Source organism: Ambystoma mexicanum, chromosome 1q, assembly GCF_040938575.1.
Source record: "Ambystoma mexicanum isolate Mex_15411 chromosome 1q, UKY_AmexF1_1, whole genome shotgun sequence".
NCBI classification, from domain to species: domain Eukaryota; kingdom Metazoa; phylum Chordata; class Amphibia; order Caudata; family Ambystomatidae; genus Ambystoma; species Ambystoma mexicanum.
Window position 1 is genome coordinate 595312048 of NC_090922.1, and position 22610 is coordinate 595334657.

The 22610-nt window shown below is 46.8% G+C and overlaps 1 protein-coding gene across 8 annotated transcripts in view; it reads right to left on the minus strand.

Annotated features, from left to right (window-relative positions):
• ZBTB37 (zinc finger and BTB domain containing 37) overlaps positions 1 to 22610 on the minus strand; it is a 189167-nt gene that overhangs the window by 148370 nt on the left and 18187 nt on the right. For 3 of the 8 annotated variants that reach the window (XM_069641123.1, XM_069641121.1, XM_069641122.1), the window contains exon 2: positions 4505 to 4810. The exons of the other annotated variants lie outside the window; for them this stretch is intronic. The gene's annotated coding sequence lies outside the window, so the exon portion shown is untranslated. The remainder of the gene's footprint in view (positions 1 to 4504; positions 4811 to 22610) is intronic. 8 annotated transcript variants of the gene reach the window in all.

The window sequence follows — 22610 nt, forward strand, 5'->3', positions numbered from 1 at the left end:
GACTTAACTGACTTCCTGGCTGTTAAATTCTACTAGCAGAGCTCTCTGCAGGTTTTCAAGCCAACAGCGTCTACTAATTATTCATGTATAGTTATTCATGGTAGCGATAGGAGTCTGTTCTTCTTTCACGCTTAGACAAAATCAGTTTCTACAGTAAAGAGCATCTCCAAAATTAAAATAACTTTTTAGCTACATACAGAAAACTAGACTTCTACTTTGGGAAATGAAGGAAGGAAAGTGTGCTTGAGATTACCTAAACCCAGTGATAACGACAGAGGAAGCTGATGGCCTAAATGCATATGAGAAATGCATCAGAAATCTGAACATTAGAATCCCAGGGTTAGTGTAGCTATGGAGAGGTGTAAAACAAACACTAAGTAGTTGCAGACATACGTTAACCTTTGGCGATAAAAGAAAATTCGGTTGACTTGTCGCTTGTCATATACTGTCATGATCACTGCTTCCAAGGAGCCAGGACCAGCCCAACGTCCTTGGAAGCAGGCCCCTAACCCTAATCCTAGGCACCAGCCGGTCCACACTGGGACCTTTTGGACCTTGTCCTGGCGCCGGTGGCACCAGGCTCATCAAAACCATAGGTCCCGGCACTGGAAGCGCCGGGCTCATAATAGGTGTAAGGATGCTTGGGTGGACTTACCTGCAGCAGACCATGCTGCTTACTTACCAGTCACTTAGAAGCTATCTAAGAACAGGGACTACTTTCTTACCTGGGTGGGGCAGCTCCACTCCCTGGATACAGCACTGGAACTCTTTTCTTACCTAGGCGGGGCAGTGGAAGAAGACGCCTCATCACCCCAAGGCTATTTAAACCACACCCGATGGATGAAGCGTGCTTTGCGTTATTCTGCATCTGCAGCAGAACGCTCACCGAGTCTGCTCCGGCTTTCCTTCTTCTGATCCTGGACCTGCAAGAATCTACTTACCATTTCAGTATCCAGACATCATCTGCACCTGCAAAGAACAGAAACAGGTTAGCAAGGCGAACTTTACACGCAGCACTTACTCACCTGTTCCATCGGCTGCGGCTGCTTCGTCACGCCGCATCTCCACCTGCAAAGGCAGAAGTATTGCCATACTTACCGGCACGCTGTGGATTCCGGATTTCTTCGTTCTGCATCGCCGCCTGTAAAGACAAAGCATCGTTAACAACTTACTGGCATTCCGCGGACTCCGGCGCTGCAAACCAACATCTGAAAGGCAAAAGAAAAGACATTAAGCAGGTATTTACTTACGTCCATCCCGCTCGTCGCAATAAGACGCCTGCAAATACTCCGGCGTCTCTCTAACACGAACTAAGCTGCAAGGAAAGAGACAATTAGAGCGCTTGCCATACTTACAAACTTCCAGGCGCTTTACTTCATCTTCCATCTCAAGAGCCCTGCAATACATAAGGGAAAAGCATTATACAGAGTCTGCATATAAACGTGCCACGCATTTAAAGACTATACAGACAAAAGGTGTCCAGAAACTCACCGCTCGTGCAGACAACGACGGTACCCGTCCTCTGAATTCAAGAGGCCTATGTTTCACCAGTGAAGGAACTGGCAACGGCACCCTGCACCAGACGCAGATGGAGACCCCAGCATTCACCTATATAAGGTGAGCACGTTGACCTGGGGGCTCTACGAAAAAGCTGGGAAGAGAGAGGGAGAGAGGGACATTCAACTACCCAGACCATTAACCCCCATATTCTTTCACCTGCAGAAACCTCACTCTTCGAGTCCGACACACAGTGCGAAGAGGTTCGACCCCAGTAGTCAATCGAGTCCTGCACATCACTTTTCGAGTCACAGACAGCTTCCTGCCCAGACCCGCGCCTCCGTGGGAATCAGGTGAGCGTTACATATACCCAAAGAAGATCATGTCTGCCTAATAACGAAAAATAAAACGTCCAAAATAAATTGGGTTGACAAAAAGCGACCGCGTCTTGAAGTGATTTCAAATGTTGTATTTGATATTCAATTTGTGCGTACAAAATGATTAGTGTTAACTCTTCATCAATTTGTTTTAAAAAATAAAAGAACATTTCATTTATGTTCTCCCATTGTTCAATCCAAACTTTTCATGGAAAAGACAAAACTTCAAAGTCTCAAAACCGCTACACGTGTTTCACAACCTCTTCCATGAAGAGGCCAGTGCGCACAACTTACTTAGGAGAATTTACTTAGTATTTACTTAAGAAAATTGACTCAAACACCTATTTTTTAAAAACACTTAAAAAATGTATTTGGTTCAAGTTTTTTTTATGATTAATTAACATGCACTCGCCTAATTGTCTTTCAGAGAAGGGCATTTCTTAATATTCTTCAAAGAAACGTTTTGGATCTTGGAGGGACAGGACATATAGATTGTCTAAGTTCCACAGTAAAAGTTATAAAGCGAGATGCAGGCTCACTAAATAAATCTACACTGGCTTTTAAAAACCAACCCCCTTAAATAGGTGTAATTTTAGTTAATTTTAGTTGAAGAAGGGTCTCCTTACCTTAAATTGAAGTGTACTATTCATTTAAGGTCAATAACTGGATAGGATTCCAGGTGGACTGTGTTCATGATGCCGATCCACGAGGATTCGGCATTCCAAAATGGCGGCCGGTACTTGGTGACTTCATTACGCAAGACAATTTAATTTCACGCGATTCGCCCATCTTGGAAAAACAATCAAAAATGATTGCAAAAACCAACACAAAATGGTTCACATACGACCTTTGAATGTCCAATTAAATTCAAGGGCTGACATTGCTCTAATGGTATGTTATGTTGATTTATACTGCACAACGCTACCGCCCAATGGCAGACTCTAGGCGCTCACGTGGCTCTGCACGAAAGAGGACAAGGTTGGTTAGTGAGGGAAGAGTGATAGGATAGGTCCAGAACCAGGAGAAACTAACTGGGGTCTGTGTGTGTTGGCTTGTCATTGTATCCATATGGGTAAGGTCCAATGCCTGGGTTGTTTCTATGTGACCATTTGTTATGTAGGAGTGCGTCTGTGTTTTATGTGTATGATGGATGGTATTTCAGGTTGTGCGCACTGGCTTGTTGTATCCGTATTGGGAAGGTCCAATGCCCAGGTTTGTTGTTTTCAGCTCGTGTTACTTGTGTGTTAGTGTATAGGTTGGGTAACCCAGTGGGTGTGTATAGTGTTTGGTGGTGTGTTGGAGGAAGCAGGAGTGGGGTGGTTAGCACCATGGCTGATCTACACAATTCTAAATAGTGATATGAAAGGTTAATTTCACAGTCTCTCTAGATACTTGGCTAATCTTCACAATCTATCTAAATGTGCCACATAGCTAAACTTCACATTCCAATGCCACATGATGGTTAGTATAGTTGCTTCTAATTTGTAGTCAATTTCATGAGCCTTGAGGTATATCTTCATATTAAATGTACATTGAATAATTTGTCTTAGTTAAATGTGTGGTGTATTGTAAAGTAACATCAGAATTATTTATTCAAAAAAATATTTTGGACTCAACCGATATATTTTCCTTAGTTGATATTTTCCAACTGGTATAACGAAGAATAATCATAGGATGTATGCAAAGAGGCCCTGCAAAACGTGTGTATACATTCCCATAGTACAAAAAACGTTTTACAGATGCATGAAACTCACTATCTTGATTTAATCCATTAACACGTGTCCATTAGATGAATCCATGCTTGCTTCTTCCTGTCTCCATTTTAGTTCTCCATTTCCACCTCTTGGAAGTTGGTCTACTACTTCTAGTCCGATAAATTGAAGTATCTCAATACAGTAAGGAACTCATGGTGGCAACAGTAAAGACAGATACGTGATCACAGTTCAAGGGTGTTTAAATGTATAGGTAGGTTGGAAAAACACCTTTTCTAAACCTGAATCTAAGATGGGAGCAAGCTTCAACCATCAAACAATAAAGAAAAGTTCCTTTCTGTTTGTGCTTTGGGCGATGCCTTTTCAACGCTGGGTCCCCCTCTTTCGGGCTTCGCTCCGTCGGGTTCAATACTGCTTTCAACACAATTTCATCTGTATCATTCACAAATCTTAATGTCTTTTTAAATAGTCCACTGTGGACATCCTCCTGCCAGGTTCACTCTTGTCAACACACTCTATATCGGAACTTTAGACTTTGCCCCCTGTTTATCAGCGTGCATCCTTCCGGTTCATTCTTGCCAACTTTGTCAATCGCACATTTTCCCAACCATTTCTTATGATGCAGGATTCACTTCCCTTAGCTTTACAATCATCTGTCGGTCAAAGACGACTGTACAGAGGATTTTACTGGACCCCTTTTTTACCTTTCCGAAGGCCTCCTGATAGCCGTAATTTCAACAATCGGGCAATCACCCAGAGTTTCCAGAGTGAGCACCAATGTGGTGCCAGACTCCTCTGTTGCTGGTTTTCCCCCTTCTAGTTTTAACAGTTCTTTGCATTCTTTCCCAATTCAATTAGCCGTTTGCTACTTCTCGTTCAACACAGTTCGATTTATTATCGGCTCTCCCCTCGACTCACCAGCTATGATGAACTGTTCGGCTTTTCTTCTCTCTGGAGTCCAGGTTGGTACAGCTTCTCAGCGGAGGAGGGCCCCTTGTACCATTGACATCTGCTGCAACACACGCTGGCTATTGTTCACAGCCTTACAATTCCTTCGGCAGAGGTTACGCGGCCCTTGGTCGGAAAGGGCAAGGTTGTTTCTCTCCGTGTCACCCTCTCAGTTCGCACCGTTTTCTCCTCCTCTTGAACTGCAGTGCTGAGTTAGCTCTCTCGTTGTGCGGTCTGCCTTGCTCATCTTGTGCTCTCGTGTTCCAACTTTTATCCCTGTGGGGAAGGGAAAAGGGTGTCAGGTTGTGTGCAGTTTTGGTCAATTGCCTGACCCTTGTGTTGGGACATGTCAGGTATATGGCTCAGGTGTTAGTCTGTCGTCCTTTGTGATATGCAAGTGCTCGTGGCGGAAAAGGGGGCGGGGTAGAGTGTTTGAGTATCCTACATGGTAGGTTGGGGAAAAGGTGTTATAAGAAAGGGGATAACGCATCTCGCCCGTCTATGTCCCATTTCCACTCCCCAAGGACCCCCCATCCAGATGATCCTCCCTCACGGAGGTGGATCCAATAGCGATGGCTGTGTCCTGGCTACCTGGATGACAGACCCCCGGGGACTAGTCAGGGAGGCACCTTCAGGTTTCTCACAATACGCATATTCGAATGTTCTTTTTGATAAAGAACTGACATAGGATATTTTATAGCTCCTTTTTTGGTTGCTTGCATACGTTCCAAAATTCGAAAATTAAATTTCTGCCCTATGTTCCCCGTGTACCATTTTTCACAATGACATTTAATGCCATATATTAGACAGTTAGTGTTAATTGATAAAAGTTCTTATTTTGTGTTACTAACCATTGGTTAGTGAGATGTTTTGTCCATTATTTGTGGACATAATTTGCAACTGCCACAGCTTTGGAGAGAGAATGGTTCAGTATGAGGGACTAGAAAGATAGGGATAGAGTTCAACAGTTAACTGTACTGTGTGGGCTGGATGCCAACTGCAACTTCAAGGGAGATCAGGACAAGCACATACGCAATCAAGTTTTTATGAAACATATATAAGGTATCAGGTAATAATATCCCCATATATATGGTCTCCGTAAATAATATCGCCGGGAAAATGTTGTGGCAATATTATTTTGGTGACCATATATATGGGGACAGGGGCAAAAAAAACCCCACATTTTTAAAAAAATGAAAAAAAAAAGTTCAGGGGGTTGCGGGGGTGTTCCCCCGCATGTTCCATGCAATAATGTCGCCACAAAAAACGGCCATTTTTCGGCAATATTTTTGCATGGCGAGATTTTTGTGCCGACATTATTACATGGAACCATATATAATTGCATTTAATAATTTGGATGCAAGTGAATCCCCTTATGGATGAGGCAATCGCTCGGGTCAAGAGAGTTGAGCACTCTATTACATGTTAATTTCACATGGAAAGGCAAGGGAAAAGGAGAGGCAGTGTAGAGGCAGTGAGATGCAGAGGGGTAGCAGGAAAAACCACTGACGACTGAATGAGAGACCAGGCTGCCGACCAAAACTAGTCCCTAGAGCTCCAAAGGGGTGGGAATCTCAGATTGACCCGCCTCTCAGTGGGAGTATGTTAGGAAAGATTTCATAATTGTATTTATTTTCCCTCCATGTGTACACCACCATACTTATTGCTGCTGTTTAGACACCATTGACTGACTGCCAGAGAAGCACAGCCTTCAGCTGCACTCCTCTGGGCTTTCGCTCACTTTTTTATGGGGAAACGGACATGCCCTTAAGACAGTCAGTACTGGGAGACTTTGTTTCCCTTAGTCCTTTTTCCGTGTTGCAATTTTTGTGCAACATGTAACAAGTGTGCAATGTATCTTACCATATAGCACACTTGGGTCTACAGTAATTTCCCAAGGCCCTAGATGCTCTCGCTGGACTTTTTATGAACTGTGCAGATGTGTCATGGACAGGACTGCTGGCAGCTATATTTTTGCATTATTTTTAACCCTTTCCTGCCATGTTAAACACATTAACAGCGTTTGGCATGAATAGGTGGGCCAGCGCCAAAAGGCCCATGCCACAAGGTTCTTTGTCCTTTCCTTCGGCCATCTTGCCCCTTCACCTTCCCCAGGTCGAGTTCACCTGAGTCAGTCCTCATTTGGTCATGCACTTTCCCGCGAAACCCAATGCTTTTGCGGGCTTCTGCATGCCTTGTGTGTGTGCCTCCAGGATGTGGGCTGGAACGTGTGAGTCCAATACACATCCTGGGTGCCAGAGAGTCTGGAGTGCCATGAATGACTGGGACCACCGTGGTCCGTGATTGGTCCACGTTTGGAGTGTGTGTTCGTGAGCAGATCTCCCATTGGGTCCTCTTCGTTATGACACGAAGAGAACTTTGGATAAGAGGAGGCCAAAAAACGCCCATACCATGTCAATCTCCTGAGTTCTCACTGAACAAGGGATATGAACCAAGTATCCTGCAACTACGAAGCCGAGGAACCGCTGGAAGGTTTGTCACCTTGAGCCCGCTGTTGTCCCGTGGGACCCCTCTGCATCTGTTCGTCCTAGAAGGTCTGCAAAGATGCTTCGACCCATTGGAATAGTGGGACCAACTATTCTCGGCACCTTCATCAAACCCTGCAAGTAAGCTTTCTCGGAAGTGTTCCTGGGCCAACCAGTGGACTGACCAGCTGACCCAGTTGCTTTGCTCTGTCAGTGCCGCTGTTTCAAGGAGGCCCTTGAAACTTGGTATACTGCTAGCTCTGTGTCCCCGGCACCTCACACTGAATTTCATACACTTGGCATTCCCAGGTCTGAAGTGAGACAAGTGCGCCAGACCGGAGTGAACACGGTTACCATGTTGCCCTGCTGTGGCAACGTCTTTTGCAAGTACGCTGCATTTGTGACCCTCTTGCCCCTGAAGCCTGCTGCAGTGAAACTGGGTCGATTCATCCACCCGGAGCTCAGAAATCGCCATTGTCCCATTTGGGAATCATCGCTATATCTCAGGAACTAAAAGCCACATAGACGTCCTTTTTGTTGTGTTCGAGCCTGCAACCCAAGTGGACTGAACGGGCGAAGTTTGGGTCAGAGTGCGCCTGGGACCGGTGAGTACTTCCAACACTAACTGGGGGCCCCTGGCGCCAAGGGCCCCTTTTATACACAAGTTGCCCCTGGGGGCTCCTCTCCTTTCCACCGCTAGTGCAAACTAGCGACTCCATCCCACTCTCTGGCACTGCCTCTGCCTTCAAGTGGAGGTCCTCCCTGAATAGTGGGAACTTGTTCTGCATCGGCTCATCCAAATTGCCGAGCTGCTAGAGACCTCTGAAGAGACCCTATTTTGCCCATTGGAACAACCGCGTGCACTTGCATTGTATATACTATTGAGCACAAGGCTCCTCTCTTATTAGGGCTTGGACTGCCTCTTAGGTGTATTGTCGATGTCAAAAGGGGCCTAAAGACTATCTGCACTGCCTGTTTCCTTCCCCTCTAGGTTGTCGACATATTTCATGCATTTAACCCTTTAGACCCAAATGGTCTTGTATATACATTGTATTGATAGTGTTGTGTTGGTTTACTTAGTGTTACCGTGATTCTTTTGCTATGGTCTATGTTACAAAGGCCTTGTAATAAATGTGTCTATATTTTTGATAGAACACCTGTCTGGAGTCATTCGTAAGTGTCCTTGCTTTGTGTGCTCATTGAGGTCCTTCAGTCACCCTCACCCCTCCTGAGACTTAGTCTTGACCGCCAGCCAAGGCTACCCTGATTGGTCTGGCTTGTCCAGAGGTTACCCTGTTCCAAGAAACTAGGTTGGCCTTCTAAACCTCTGCCCCTCCAGGACAGAGTTCAGAAATCCATCTTAACAGAGTACAGGAGTCTTTGACATTGTACCAGACTGTGAGGAGGAGAGCCGACTAGAACATTTGAATCCAGGGCCCTGAAGGGTCCAGAGTTGAGCTAATCAGTAATAGACAAGGAGGCCTTGGGATATTTTTGGGCCACTCGGAAAATGCAAAGCTTACCTCTGGGGCAAGCGTCCCAAGCCTAAATGAGTATTTGCCAAAAGGGGACTAGATGGGATATCGATTAGCTTTGCCAGGTGGGTTACATAATTGCAAGGAAAGATAATGTGGTGGCAGATGCACTCAAGGAATGTGAACGTAGAAGATGCTGTTGCGGAGGAATGAGAGCACAAGTTTGCTAACAAAAGGCTATGTGAACAGGCATACATGGGAAGAAGCATGGTGCATAGAATGGCTCTATGCTAGGCTGATGGATGTGTACATTCATAGTGGCGCTCACAAGAACCTTGCTCAGGCGAGAGGAGAGGATACAAAAGAGTGCGTGATGAGCTCAGTCTGCAAGGATACATGGTGGCGTATGGGGCAAGGTTAGTTCCTTCTTTCCCAGAGAGTGTGTGTCAATATTCTTAAACTAGAATATGCGGGGTATCTCCGAACCAAACATACCATAAAAACTTTGATTCAGGGGTTCTACATAACTTTTAAGGTCGTGGGCATGTTCCAGCATTCCGTTAAGCTGGAGGACAGCAGAATATAGAATAAGTACAGTATTGTAAAGCTCACCCACAGCACGCTTTCTGCTTCAACAACAATAAACGAAGGGAGGGGTGTTCTCCTCAGCTTCCTTATTCTCTCCATCTTAGAGCAGAAAAGAGAAAAACATGCTTGCTAGCAAGATCTGTTCTGTCTGTTCTGTTCTCTTCTGGGGCCGATGCCACCCCACATTAGGATTGTGACGAGGAAGTTACAGAGTTAAATTAATTAACATCACCGTTAAGTAATCTGGCCATTAATCACTATATGACAAGGGGACCAGAAAGTGAAAGTAAACTAGCCTATCAACCATTGTTAGATGGCAAGTGAAATAGTATGAAATCCGCTGTTAGTTCACTTATCCTGGAGAAATAAATAAACCTTGAGAATGGGCCTTATTACGACCCTGCTGGTCCGGAAAGAACGGTGGTGGTAAAACCGCCACCACCGTTCTTTCTGGACCGACTGATTAAGAGTCCTGCAGGCAGGAGGCGTCACTCCCTCCAGATCAGACCTGGCTGGTTTACCACCACCCGCCTGCAGGCAGACATGGAAACACCGGCTCTGTCATAGACAGAGCCGGTGTTTCCATGGTACCCATCCCCATGGAGTCCTATGGGGCTCCATGGGAATGGGGACTTACTCAATTCACCTCCGGAATTCCCGGGTCACCGGGGTCATACTGCCCCAGTGATTCCGGGAATCATGGAGGCGAAATGGTAATACGAGTCCGGCGGTAACCTGCCGGTTTTTCCGGCTCGGTTACCGCTGGACTCATAATGAGGCCCAATGTTTGTTTTACTCCAAATATTCTGACCGGAGATAAAATGTTCCTTTCCATTCTGTATTGGCATGGCAGGCTGAGAAACAATGGTATGCATGGTCACACACAACAAGAGGTCAACATGATTCATTCAAAACCTTCCAGCCATCTCGTCTCGTTTAACTGAAGTCACCCCGAGTGTGCCAGTTATGCCTGGGCGGGGGCCATGCGCGTACCGTCCTCTCTAGTGACTCGAGCTCCACCTCACCGACTATGGCCAATGTGTCTGAAACATGCATGGGGTTGCCTGTGGTCGTGCAGAAAGGATGCAACATGGCAGTTAGGGCTGAACTGCCCCTTTTGGGTGGGAACCAAGGCTGGTTTGCATCTTCTGTAAGACATGGCCGGCTGAAAAACGAGGCATTGTTTCCCCAGATAAAATGCACGATGCTATGATTTAAAAAAAATAATAACTTTCCAGCCATCACCGTTCGGTTTTGTTGGATCAGATACAAAAACAACGCTCCCACTTTTAAAAGCGGGGGGGGGGCTTTGTGCAGGTGAAGCAAGTGTTCTTGCACTTCATGTCAATCCATGAGAAAGCAATCTACTCCAGGCTTTCCTGAGAAGGGCATTGGGTGTGAGAGTAAAGCCATCCACAATGCCCGTTACCGAGTGTCCTTGTCAGGTTTCATGTGTTTGAATTGCAGGACTACATTGCCCAGAGGTCCCCAGGCTGCAACAAGGGAGATACAGACCAAGAGTGCAGGGAGAAGGAGAAAAAGGAAAAGGAGAAAGAGAAAGAGGGGGAGGGGGAAAGGGGGCTAGATCGAGTCTAGCTATTGTTGTGAAGTGGGCGATTGTGGGGGAAATGTACATGGCTATAGAGAGTGAAGAGGTGTATGAAAACAGTGTCAAGCGGGAGAGTGTGAAAGTGGGGTGGTGGGAGAATTAAGGCAGTAGTTTTGAGGGTGGAGAGCAGAGGAAGGAAGGTAGTGGGAGAGAGTATGAGAAGATCAGGACACGGAGTAGACAAGGTGTTGAGACTAGAGGACTGAGGGAGAGAGGGGGTGGAGAGAGATGAAGGGGTTGGAAGTAGGAGAAGGCAGGAGTGGAGGAAGAGTGGGAGACCAGTAAAATCTAGGGGAGGAGAAGGACATCGAGAATCTATAAAGCCGTCCAGTGACAAGGGCTGGGGAATCCCTTAGAAAATGTCCAAAGGGAGTTAGAAAGTCCACAGTCTTTGGGTTATCTATATCATTTCAGAAAGACAGATAGTAGGGATTACAGTTTCTTAGTCTAACATCTGGGAGATTGTGGAGTTCGGGACATCTGGGCTAGGATAGGGGCAACCTACTGTAAGGTCGAGAGAGCCATAGGGACCGGCCTAGCCAGACTACCCAAAGTCACCCACAGATGTTTATTGTTGAAATAGAACTTAAAAAAATCAAAATCTATTATACCAGTACACCTGTCTGTGAGGCCATTTGCGACATTAGACAGACCAGTAATGCCCTTCTTGCCACGTTTCCGTCAACATCGTTGTTACAATTAGTATAGGAATACTTTTGCAAAGAGTAAACAACTCTTTCATTACAAGCTGAATTTCTTTCACTTGCATGCTCTGCGGAGAGATCTTTACATTTTGCAGTGGTAATGGCTTAGGGTAGATTTGAGTTTCTGAAACAAGAATCCTTGCACCCCACCGTAAGGATGTACAGTACATAATCAGATGGTTCCTGATTAACTGTTCACCAAGTTTCTCAAACTCACAGCCAAAACCAATAGAGCAGACATATATGGGTCAATGATTGTACACCATTATAAAATGACTCGCAATAATGTCTAGATGCTCTACACATTTAGTTTCCAGTTGCTTTACTGTCTCTTCGAATAGGTTGTTTGCCTTCATCTTTCGAGTGCCATTTTTGTGAATGATCAAAAACATGCTGTCCTCTCAAACGCAACACGGTGAACAAAAAGGTTAATCCAAGTCCTGTGGCAGAAAGAGCCCCTCAACTGAAACAAGGTAATTGCTGAAATCAAGTACCTCTGCCCCCACCTATGTGATGGTATGAAGTGGTTAGGTGACGAGACACTACTGGCCTGGTGGTCAGATGCCTTTTCCACTACAAAAGGGCAAAATACATCACTTCTGGTACTACAATCACTGCCAGTACATAGTCTATTACCACCAGTAACCTTGGTTACCAAAGACAATAATGGCTCGAATGCTAGTAACTACCGCTGGAACTAACATTATTTCTGTGTTGATCTTAAACAATGTAAACGCAATTCTAGTTGCCACTACTTAAAGTTTAGGTCATGCACATCGCTAATGATATTTTTTAACCACGCATGAAAATTAGCACCAAGAGGTCATGTGTAATTGCAATGCTGCTGTGATTACTGCCTGGTGCAGCGTTAACTGCAGCCGAGTGATAATTTACCACCGTCTGTAGTTCTTATTCAATAAGACACCATGTTTTTTTCTGTCCAATACTTTCTGTTAATAACTTAATGCAGTCTGCACATTGTACTGCTGGATTACTTGAAAGGGGGTAAAATCTTAACTAAATGAATTATAAAAGGTAATCTCAGGCTAGAAGCACGAGATTACGGTTCAATAGATCTTGAGTTATCCAGGTCACCCTTGTACAGGGGCGAGTGCACATTCAGCACTATTAATACATGGTACTGCTATGGGCTTGTAAAGTGCATCAACACCTCTGAGTAGTGCTGACAAATACATCCAACTTCACATTAGCAATGGATAGGATTCTCGTATGGTTTACTCTTCTCTTTAAAGAAATAAGTCTTAAGCATCTTTCTGGAGTTGTTTTTCAGCACACATCAGCTCCAGAGGAATGCAGTTGCAGGATGTTGCGTGACAGACAGAAGGTGCACTCACCCAATTACTTCTTCCTGTTTTTTAGCACAAGGATATGCCTCATTGCAGACCTCAAACGCCTTTAGAGAGCATACTTAAATTTGATTGGAAGAGCGAGGACCCGCTGTGAACTTCTCCCAACTTTCCGCCGACAGCCACAGTAAGGATCTTTGATCAGGTGTTACATTAGGAGGGCATTCTTTGGAGTAGTCTCATGAACACCCCCGTGAGAGCAGAGTAAGTACGGTTAAGAGTCTACAACTATTGCTATAGTTCCTGAACTGAGTTGGGAAAATATAAGCGTGGAAAAATGTGTCTTTGATGACGAAAGGTAAATAATCCCTTACTCACTACTGTGACAACCTGGGGCACCATAAACAGATTTGAGTTAACACAGATGCTCTGATGAATCTGAGGTACTCATCCCAAAACATCTGACCTGGACCTCTTCTCATGTGGCCAGGGAAAGCAGCTGCTACCTTTTCCTGACCCTGGGGAAAGTATTATGCGGGAGGATCAGATGGGATGAGACGCCGGTCAGGAGGAATGGGAGACCCCTCTAGACAATGTTCCCCAAGTCTTAATGGCTTATTGCAAAACTGACAATTTTTATCTAAAATTAAACAAGAACATTATGGACTTCAAGTCCCATAATGCTCCAAGTACTGAGATGAGGAAGAGGGGTCCAGGGTTAGTAAACTATTGTGAGTGGTGTAGTTGTCGTAATAACCAACACCTGAGCGGTACCTTTAAACATTTAAAGGCCTTTCAGGTGCATGCGAGGGAGAAGAAGGGCGAACCAGAAGCGGAGGTTGCTGTTGTGGCGGCAGCGGGACGCTGTGTAGAAGATGAGGCAGAGGTTGGGACTCCTTGGCTATGCAGAGGACGCGCAGCAGGAAGCAGCATTGAAGCAAGTCACGCGATGAGAGAAGCTCTGTACATGCCATGAACCGCTTCAGTATTGATGTACACCGGAGAGTACAGAGCTGCAAAGGCTCCATTAAAGGTCGGCACGAGTGGCAGTCGACCAACAGGAGCCGACAGAAGCAGGAGGGGTCTCAAAGAGCGAAACAGCACTACCGGCGAGTCAGAAGGAGACACTAAGGCATACCGGTAAGTTTGCCTGAAGCTGGTGACCCTGAGGTAATAACTATTTTGAATGCCAAACAAGTGAATTAAGGCAAACTGGGCGCAACTCTCATAAAGAGGGATTCCGAATAGGGGAACATTGTAACCTGCACTGTCAAAGCCAAATAAAAGTGATAACGAAGCAAAGTAGACAACACTCTCCTAAGGAGGGATTTCAAAATAGGGGGACATTGTAATCCACATTGCAAAAGGCCAAGAAAAGAGAAATGCAGACAAAGCGGTGAAACTCTCCTAAGAAAGATGTCCAAGGGGAGAGAATTATAGCCTGCATTGTCAGCAGCCAAAATATTGCACAGCTAGAAATCATAGGTTACAGGAGAAAAGCCCTGCTTGTAAAAGGGATCAAGGTGGAGAGAACTGTAACCTGCATTGCTGGGGGCAAACATATCAACAAGAGAATCATTATCCTTTTTGTGAAATATCCATTTTGAAGAAGAGGCAAGCTAGTTGTGTTAGAAGTAAAAAGACTAACCAAAGAAGCAATTGTTAGTTCAGATCTCCCCACTGATGAATCTAGTGTGGAGAGTTTGGAACAAACCTTAGCAAGTGGTTCAAAGTAATGAGATTGTGGTAAAGAGGTTGTGGTGGAAAGGAAATGTTGACTCCATCATTTAGTTTTGATAAACTGCTACATTTCAGAAAGCGATTGTTCAAACCATCCTGACTAAAGGGTTTCCTTTGAACGGGCCATTTGGACAAGTATGATGTGCTAACAAATGATGGCCTTTTGGAGAAAAGATCACTTGTATTTGATTTCTGAATTTATGTTTGGAGAAAAAGACTGGTTTATCAAGCAAGAGGTTGCGAAAATATTACTTTGAATTGTGAAGAAGCCTTTGAGAAGCAAGATAGTCACTTTGTCAAGAGAATATATTAAATGCATCTTATATTGAATGGAACTTTGTTATTGTTCAGAACTTTCATGATACTGAACTTAGTTCCACATAAGGGGAAGGGAATCCAACCCTGATCACAAAAATTAATGTTAATAACTTTTGAGTTTGAATGTATATGTTATTTTGTGGAGTTTAAAACAGTAAAACAATTCCTGTATAATTTTGTTGTGCATAAAGTGCGAGGGTCAGATACTTTTTGGACAGGAGGTCATTTTTCGTTAGTCTTCGTTTGTTATTCAGTGATTGGGTTAGGGAAAGGCAAGTGTTTGTCTAACCCCTTTTTACTTGATAAAATGGCAAATTGTGAGAAAACTATACGTGTGTCCCGCTCTCATTTCTGACTCCTCACAAAACCTAGGTTTTTACCCTAGAAGTTGCATGGAGGTCTAGCATAAAACATCTCAAGGGCATGGCTTCTTCATACCAGAATTTCCACTTTTCAGGGGCTCATTTTGAGATTATTTGCCTGCTCCAATTGTGAATAGCAAGTAGTAGGCTCACTGAATGGAGAGGCTGCATAAGATTGATGCTTTCAAGGTATAAAATTAACCATGGTGTCATGGGGGGGGCGTTGTTGCGTGCAACGCGAAATGGCCGCAGCCTGAGAGTGCTCCGGCAGAGGCTCGGCAAAATAATATATAATCCTGTGTTTTGGCAGTGTTGCTGGACGTGTGGAGCAAGGAAGCCAACATTGAACGCCTGCCACATACACTGCTGAGGATTCGAGGCACGGGGAGGGAGAGGTGATGGTGATATTAGACATTATTGTGGTGGCTCGTACCCTCCCCCCCAGCGGTCGCCATTCCCTCCAGGGACGGAGCCCCGCCGCCTCATCCTGGGCCGATCGTGGAGCCGGAAAGTTTTTCCAAGCTTTGCCTGCTGCTGAGCTCTTGTGCTGCCTGCCTCACTGCTCCCAGGGGCGGGGGGCTTGGGGGCTGGCACCGGTGACCAATCCTGCTGGGCGCGCATTGGCGCACAGGGAGCTCTCTTCCACTCCGGGCTGCAGGCCGGGCGGCGCTGTGCAGGGGAAGAACTTCGGCCGCCTGGACTACACAGAGTCTCAATCTTCTGGACGGCGGTGGCCCTAGCCCGGCTCTTATTGTGGCTTTGGGGGGCGGAGGTGGTACGAGGCGGGGGTGCCACTGCCTCAACAACCAGCGTTGAGTCAGGGGGCTGGTGGGGGGGGAGAGACAACAGCGCGTGATGTCTCCCCAACTGGCTGAGGGTCCCCCACGACATAACTGGCAGCCCTTGGCCCCCTCACAATCCCCCCTGCACTGAGCGGGGTGAAGTGTCCCCCCCCCCCCTCAGTGGCCCTATGTTGCAGGGGCTGCTCCCGGCTCTTACAGCCCCATTGTGGCACTAGTTGACCCGGGGCCCACGGGGCGCCATTGCAGGGGGGGGCGCTTGGAACTCGACTATCTCCCAACATCTGGCTCAAGGGCTGCATCTGGACAACAGCTTTAAGGCAGATAACAATCTGGCGACGTGAGCAGTGGGACGCCCTATACTTCATTTTGGTTGCTCACTAATAGTGCCGAAGTGCTTCCCCTGGTCTGGGCATCTTGTTTCTTCATCGCTTGACTGATGTTCTGTTCGCTCCTGTCCCCTGGCCAACAGACTACGCCTGGACAACTGTCTCGTGGCGGTCAGCATAGGGGCGATGCGAGTAGTGGGGCGTCCCTGTATTCCACATAGGCTGTACAATTTCAGTGACTGTCATGGCCTGGGCATTATATCTGCACACAGCGTGACCATGTCCTACTGACGCGGGCGGCCCTCCCCTTGACCCTCGCTCCGCTGTAAGCACCACAGGACGTGGAGGACACCAACGTCTCGGCCAGACTACCCCTCGGGAACTCGACTGCATCTGTGTTTAACGGTCATCTACACTGGGCTCTGTAACCTCCCCCTCTTCTTCTCCTCTTGAGTGCCTGTGGGGTCATCAGTACTCAATATACAAATCAATTGTGGAGGCACTCGAGGTATGGGGAACCAGAAGAAACAGTCAAAGATGGATCAATATGCCCGCTCCGACCCTCCACAACAAGGTGACGACCCTGGTTCCTCTCAGCTGGACATTTCTACACTTAATCAAGCACTACTGGTGCTTAAAAGTAGCACCAACAGTCTGGGTGTGAAGATAGACGCACTTACTTGTAAAGTGGATGTCTCCGCAATTCAAATTGACAAATTGTGCGGCAGGATGTCTGAGGCAGAGCATCATATTGGGACTGGTGGGGAGAAGATTGCGGAATTACAGCGAGAGGTGGCATCTTTGCAGCAAACGGTCAAAAAGGTGGTGGCCAGGAAGGATGACCTGGAGGGGAGGTCGAGATGAAATAACATTAGGATCACAGGGTTGTGAAATCCACTCCAATAGACAACATGGAGGTGTTTGTGGAAAAACTACTCAGAGATTCTGGATAATCCGCCAGTTACAGACTTGTTCATGGTGGAGCTTGCCGACAGATCCTTGGTGGCTAGACCACCCCTAGGGCCCCCGAGAGGGCTATAATTGCCCGCATCTTTAATTACTGTGACCGGGATACGCTACTTCGAGCTGCACAAGATAAGTTGTCCCTTAGGTGGGGCTCGGCAACTATCAGATTGTTTCCAGATTCCAGTCAACAAGTGCAGGAGCTGCTGAACCTTTTAAAGCTGCAAAAAATACCCTGAGAAAGAAACACGTACGGTATTCAATGATGTACCCTGCTAAACTCAGGGTGGAGCATGAGGGGAAAACCATATTCTTCACGTCTTCTGAGTCAGTGGAAGGTTTGGCCTTGGAGATTCCAGCCCCGGGGGCCTCGCCTCTTCACTCGCCCTAACCGGACTTGGGGGGGCTGGTGCCCACTTTAGACTTGTGGCCAGGTCCCAGATCTCCAACTACAGGAACTCCTCTCACACAGATCAATATGGTCCAACTCCAAACAGTACATATGGTAACCAAGCCTCTCGCCATTGGGAGGCACAGCGGCCGCCGGATCCCCCATTGCCCAGCGGCGCTCTATTGGGTTAAAGTGTTATGTTTGTAGGTTGGGGGGGTGGGATATGGTCGACGGTAGGTTGTTGTTGTTGTTTCTGGCGTGGGTCGGTGGGTGGATGGGGTCAGTTACGATTGTGTTGCATTTAGTTCAAGGGGAAGGGGTGGGTGGGTCTTTCCTTCTGGGTTTATAATGCTCTATGTGTGTCACGATTTGGTAAAATGTCCCTACAGCCTTGCACCAAATGATACCTCTGTGGCATTAGACCATTCAAGTACAGCCAACCCAGCCATAATGTGACTGTGCTCCCGGGGCTTCATGCCCCCGTTAATTCTGACATTATTCTACTTACATGGAACATTCGGGCTTCACTAATGCAAAAAAAAAAAAAAAATTTTTAAATTAAAAAAAAAAACACGTCTCATTTCCAACTATGTAAGAAACCACCAGGTTAATGTCCTATGTATACAGGAGACATGTAGGGAAGGATCACAAGCTCCCTGCCCGGTTAGGTTGGGTTATCCACAGGTACGGGTCCTCCTACTCGACACAATCTCGGGATGTTGCAATTTACATACATCGCTCCCTGGAATTTAAACTACACAGACAGGAATCGGACAGTGAAGGCCGGTTCATTTTGGTGGCTGGGGAGATCGCGGCTTGGTCCGTTCTATTCATAAATGTTTATGGCCCCAATTATGACTCTCCCGATTTCTTTCAAGCATGTTCGGAACACCTACGAACTTTCCCGGGATGAGGTGGTTTGGGTGGGGGATTTTAACTTGGCCCTCTCCTCAACATTAGATAGATCTACATCGGCTCAGTGGCCACTCACCCGTGCAGCACAGAAATGGCAATCAATTGCGTCGGATTATTCCCGGTTTGATATTTGGCGATAGCAACACCCTGATGCACGGGAATTCACGTTTCACTCTAGTGTGCATTGGAGCTCTTCCAGGAATGATTATATCCACTTGTCTCTAGAGCAGTCACATGTGGCGGATAGGGCAGTGATTCTACCCCGTACCCGTTCAGATCACTCCCCGGTGCTTGTGAAATTCAAGGGCCCTCCATCTCCCCCAAAGCAACTTCGATGGTGGTTTTGGGCTCAGGCTCTGGAGGACATGGCGTTTCGGGAGGATTTGCGCCAGGCCATTGCAGAATTTTTCCAGCTGAATGCAGCATCCGTCCCTAGCCCATGTGTTGTACGGGAAACCTTTAAGGTGTTTCGGCGGGGTTGGTGCATGTCGCAGGGGGGGTGGGTCCTGAAAAGTATCCGCAGAGCAATTGCTCTTAAAGGGAAAGAAATAAAAAAAATATGGAGCTCCTTCAATAAAGGGCGAACACCCCCTCTCTTCAAGCCGACCTAGAGGCGAAAAGATGGGAAATCCATTCTCTAATGGATGGGGAAGAGCGATTCGTAGGCGACCCCGTCGCGGCGGCGAGATACGGGGAGGGAGATCGTCCGAGTAGAACCCTTGCTTGGGCCATTAGACAGGAGAGTCGCTTGGAACCCATACTAGAAGTGGAACCCTCTGTGGGAGAGCCTACCAGGGATGCGGTGGAGATAAATGGGATATTTTGCCAATATTACGAGAAGTTGTATATTGCCCATAGCACTGCGGGGAATGATGATATCACCCAATACCTCGATAGGGTTGCCCTGGGCTGGCTTGACTCAGATTGGGGTGCTCCTTAATGATCCCCCACAGAAGATGAACTCCGTAAAGTGATAAAGTCGCTCCCAAACGGTAAGGCCCCTGGAACAGAAGGGATAACGGCTGAATTATACAAGGCCTTCCCCGATCTGCTGATCCCCCCCCCCATCTATGCAATATGTTTGGGGAGGCGGCGTCCTCTGGGGTACTTCCGGAATCCACTCGGACTGCTTTGGTTACGGTGCTACTCAAGCCTAACAAAGACCCCAAAACTTTTTCATTTTAGAGCCCTCTGTTACTGATAAATACTGACAACAAAATCTTTGCGAAGTTACTCGCGGAACGGCTCCTTCCCCACATGCCTGTTCTGATCCTCCCAGATCAGGCAGGATTTATTCCGGGACGATCCACTCAGAATAACCTGCAAAGATTATTCACCCTGATACATAATGGTCGCGGTGGTGGCCTTGGATGCTGAGAAGGCGTTCGATTCGGTTGAATGGCCTTAACTGTTCGAGGTCCTCCGACGCACGGGTGTAGGTACCACGTTTCTCCATTGGATCTGGCTTCTCTATTCAGCCCCGCGAGCTCTGGTATACACAAATGGAATTCAATCTGCTCCCATTTATCCAACTCGAGGCACTAGGCAGGGTTGCTCTTTTTCCCCCCTCTTATTTGCCTTGGCCATTGAGGGGTGGCTTGCACCCTGAGAGAATTTCACTCCCACCGCGGAGTAACAATTCGCTCACGTGTATCTATTGTCTCACGCGGACGATATGTTGTTATATATAAAACACCCTTGGACTAACTTACGGGCCGTGATGGAGGAGATATCTACATTTGGTGCTTTGTCCGGTTTACAAATAAACTGGTCTAAATCCGAGGTGCTTCCGCTCACAACAGGGGTTGCCCCACAAGATGTGGGGGAGGCCTTTGCTTGGTGTCTACAGGGAATCCGCTATCTGGGTATAAGAGTGCCCACTTCCCCTACACTACTGTATGAGGAAAACTAGATCACTGCCCTGCAACACCTGGAACACAGAGTAGACACATGGGCACGGCTCCCTATTTCCCAGGCGGCCCGCATCTCTCCATCCAAAATGGTTATCCTACCGAAACTACTATACATCATTAATAACATCCCGGTATGGCTCCCTGTATACCTTGGAGTCGCATAAAGTCCCTGATGTCTAGGTCGATCTGGGCAGGGAAGCGACCCCGCATCTCCTTTCTTTACTATCTAGTTGCTCAGATCCAATATTCAACCTTGTGGTGGATGGTCCCTGACGAATAATTTTCCACATTCGCACCTCGAGAGGTCTATCGCCCAGACTGATGACCTCAGAGGCTTCTTATGGGCCGCCCGGGAGCAGCACCTGAGGGCAGAGGTCCAACCCCTGGAGATTACGCTCAAGGCTTTAGTTCAATTAGCGAAGTGGGCCGGGATGGGACTGTGGTACTCTCCCATGATGGCCATATATAGGGTCCGAGGATTTCCTCTTACATATGAGCACATCTTTATTCAACACTTTCAGAATCTGCAAATCTACACTCTAGGAGATGTGGCACCACAAGGTAAATTTATAACAGGAGGAATTTAAGGCCAGGGGCGGCTGGCACTCTATTGCTGTATTTTCACCTCCGGGAGGTATTGAAATCAAGGTGGCCCGACTTCCCAAACGCTCCTGAGGTTTCCCCAATATTGGAGTACATTACAGCCCCAACATCCCCCAGAAAGGCGATTTCATCCTTGTACGGATTGGCTCGACTGCTTGTGTCCCTTTCCTCATCTTCATATAGGGTCAAATGGGAAGACAGTATGGCACGTTCATTGTCTGAGGCCTAATGGGGCTTTATACTGGCTCACACCAAATAGATCTCCATCAACAATAGATTCCGCTTGATCCATTTTAAATTTCTACATCAATTGTACTATTCTCCTCTTTCCCCACATAAACTGTTCCCACTTAAGTCCCCAAACTGCAAGAGATGTCAACAAACCCCAGCCGATATTTTACCGTGTGGCCTGGTCCTGTTCGCATATTCAAACCTTTTAGGTGGCCGTTGCAGAAGTTATGGAGCAGGTGGTGGAGGCCCAGATTCCCTTTACTCCAGAAACTTGGTTGTTGGCATTGGTGGAACTGCAATCATATAGTGATAAACGCCTGGTCGGCATGGCCTCTGTTGTCGCTAGATCATTGGTGGTGCGTACATGGGGGGGCAGCTCCTTCATTACATCAATGGGTGAATTCTATGTCGATGTGTGAACGGAGGGAGATGCAGTACAATCAAACGCTTCCCTTTAACAGCAGACCCAAGGACTATTGGGTGGCCTTCAGGAGCTACAGGTTTCGTGAATTGAACTGTGGGAGCATTTCATTGTCACAAGATAACGTAGAGGACACTCCTGCGGCATGTCAGGGATCATCTGCCCCAAAGATTGGCTAGAACCTTTACCTTGGTGTGGGTTTGTTCTGGTGTTTTATCCTTTATAGTATTCGGGCCCTAGAAGCCATGTGCCTTCTGTTGTGTCAGGGGTACTCAGACGTGTTATTGTTGCAGGAATGAATAACCTGGAAGGGGTTAGGTGGGGGGGGGGGGGTGGTCGGTTGGTGCCCAAAGGTGGGGCATTGTTAAGTGTTTACTTTATGTTCCATTTTCGCGCCTGGCCTGCTGTATGGAGTGCATTGAAAAAACTAATAAAAACTGTTTTAAAAAAACATGGTGTCATCAGCATAACTGTATGCCGTGACAGAAAACAATACAAACAGCTTAGGTAGAGGACAAATACAGAGGTTTAATAAAAGACATGACAGTCCAGAGACCTGAAGGACTCCAAACTCCAAGTTTCTGAAATAAAGGTGGTCACAACAATCACCAGGCTGAAACAAATAACAGAAGTCGGGTTAACCCCTTAAGTACCAAGGATGAGATTGCTCGTCCTAGGTGAATGGGAATGCCCATTATGATCAATTTTCTTAGCACTAAAGTGGTTAAATCCACACCTCCCCACCACACAGTAGGGGCCACTACAGTGCAGGAGTCCCCAAGGTTAGGGGGACTTTAAGAGACCATAGAAACACTCTGTGCCCCCCCCAACTGTCACCAGAAGTCATTTTCTGCTCAGTGAAAGCTTCACGGCAAGAGAAAAAGCATGTCCAGACCTTCTACTGCTAGGGTGAGTATTTTG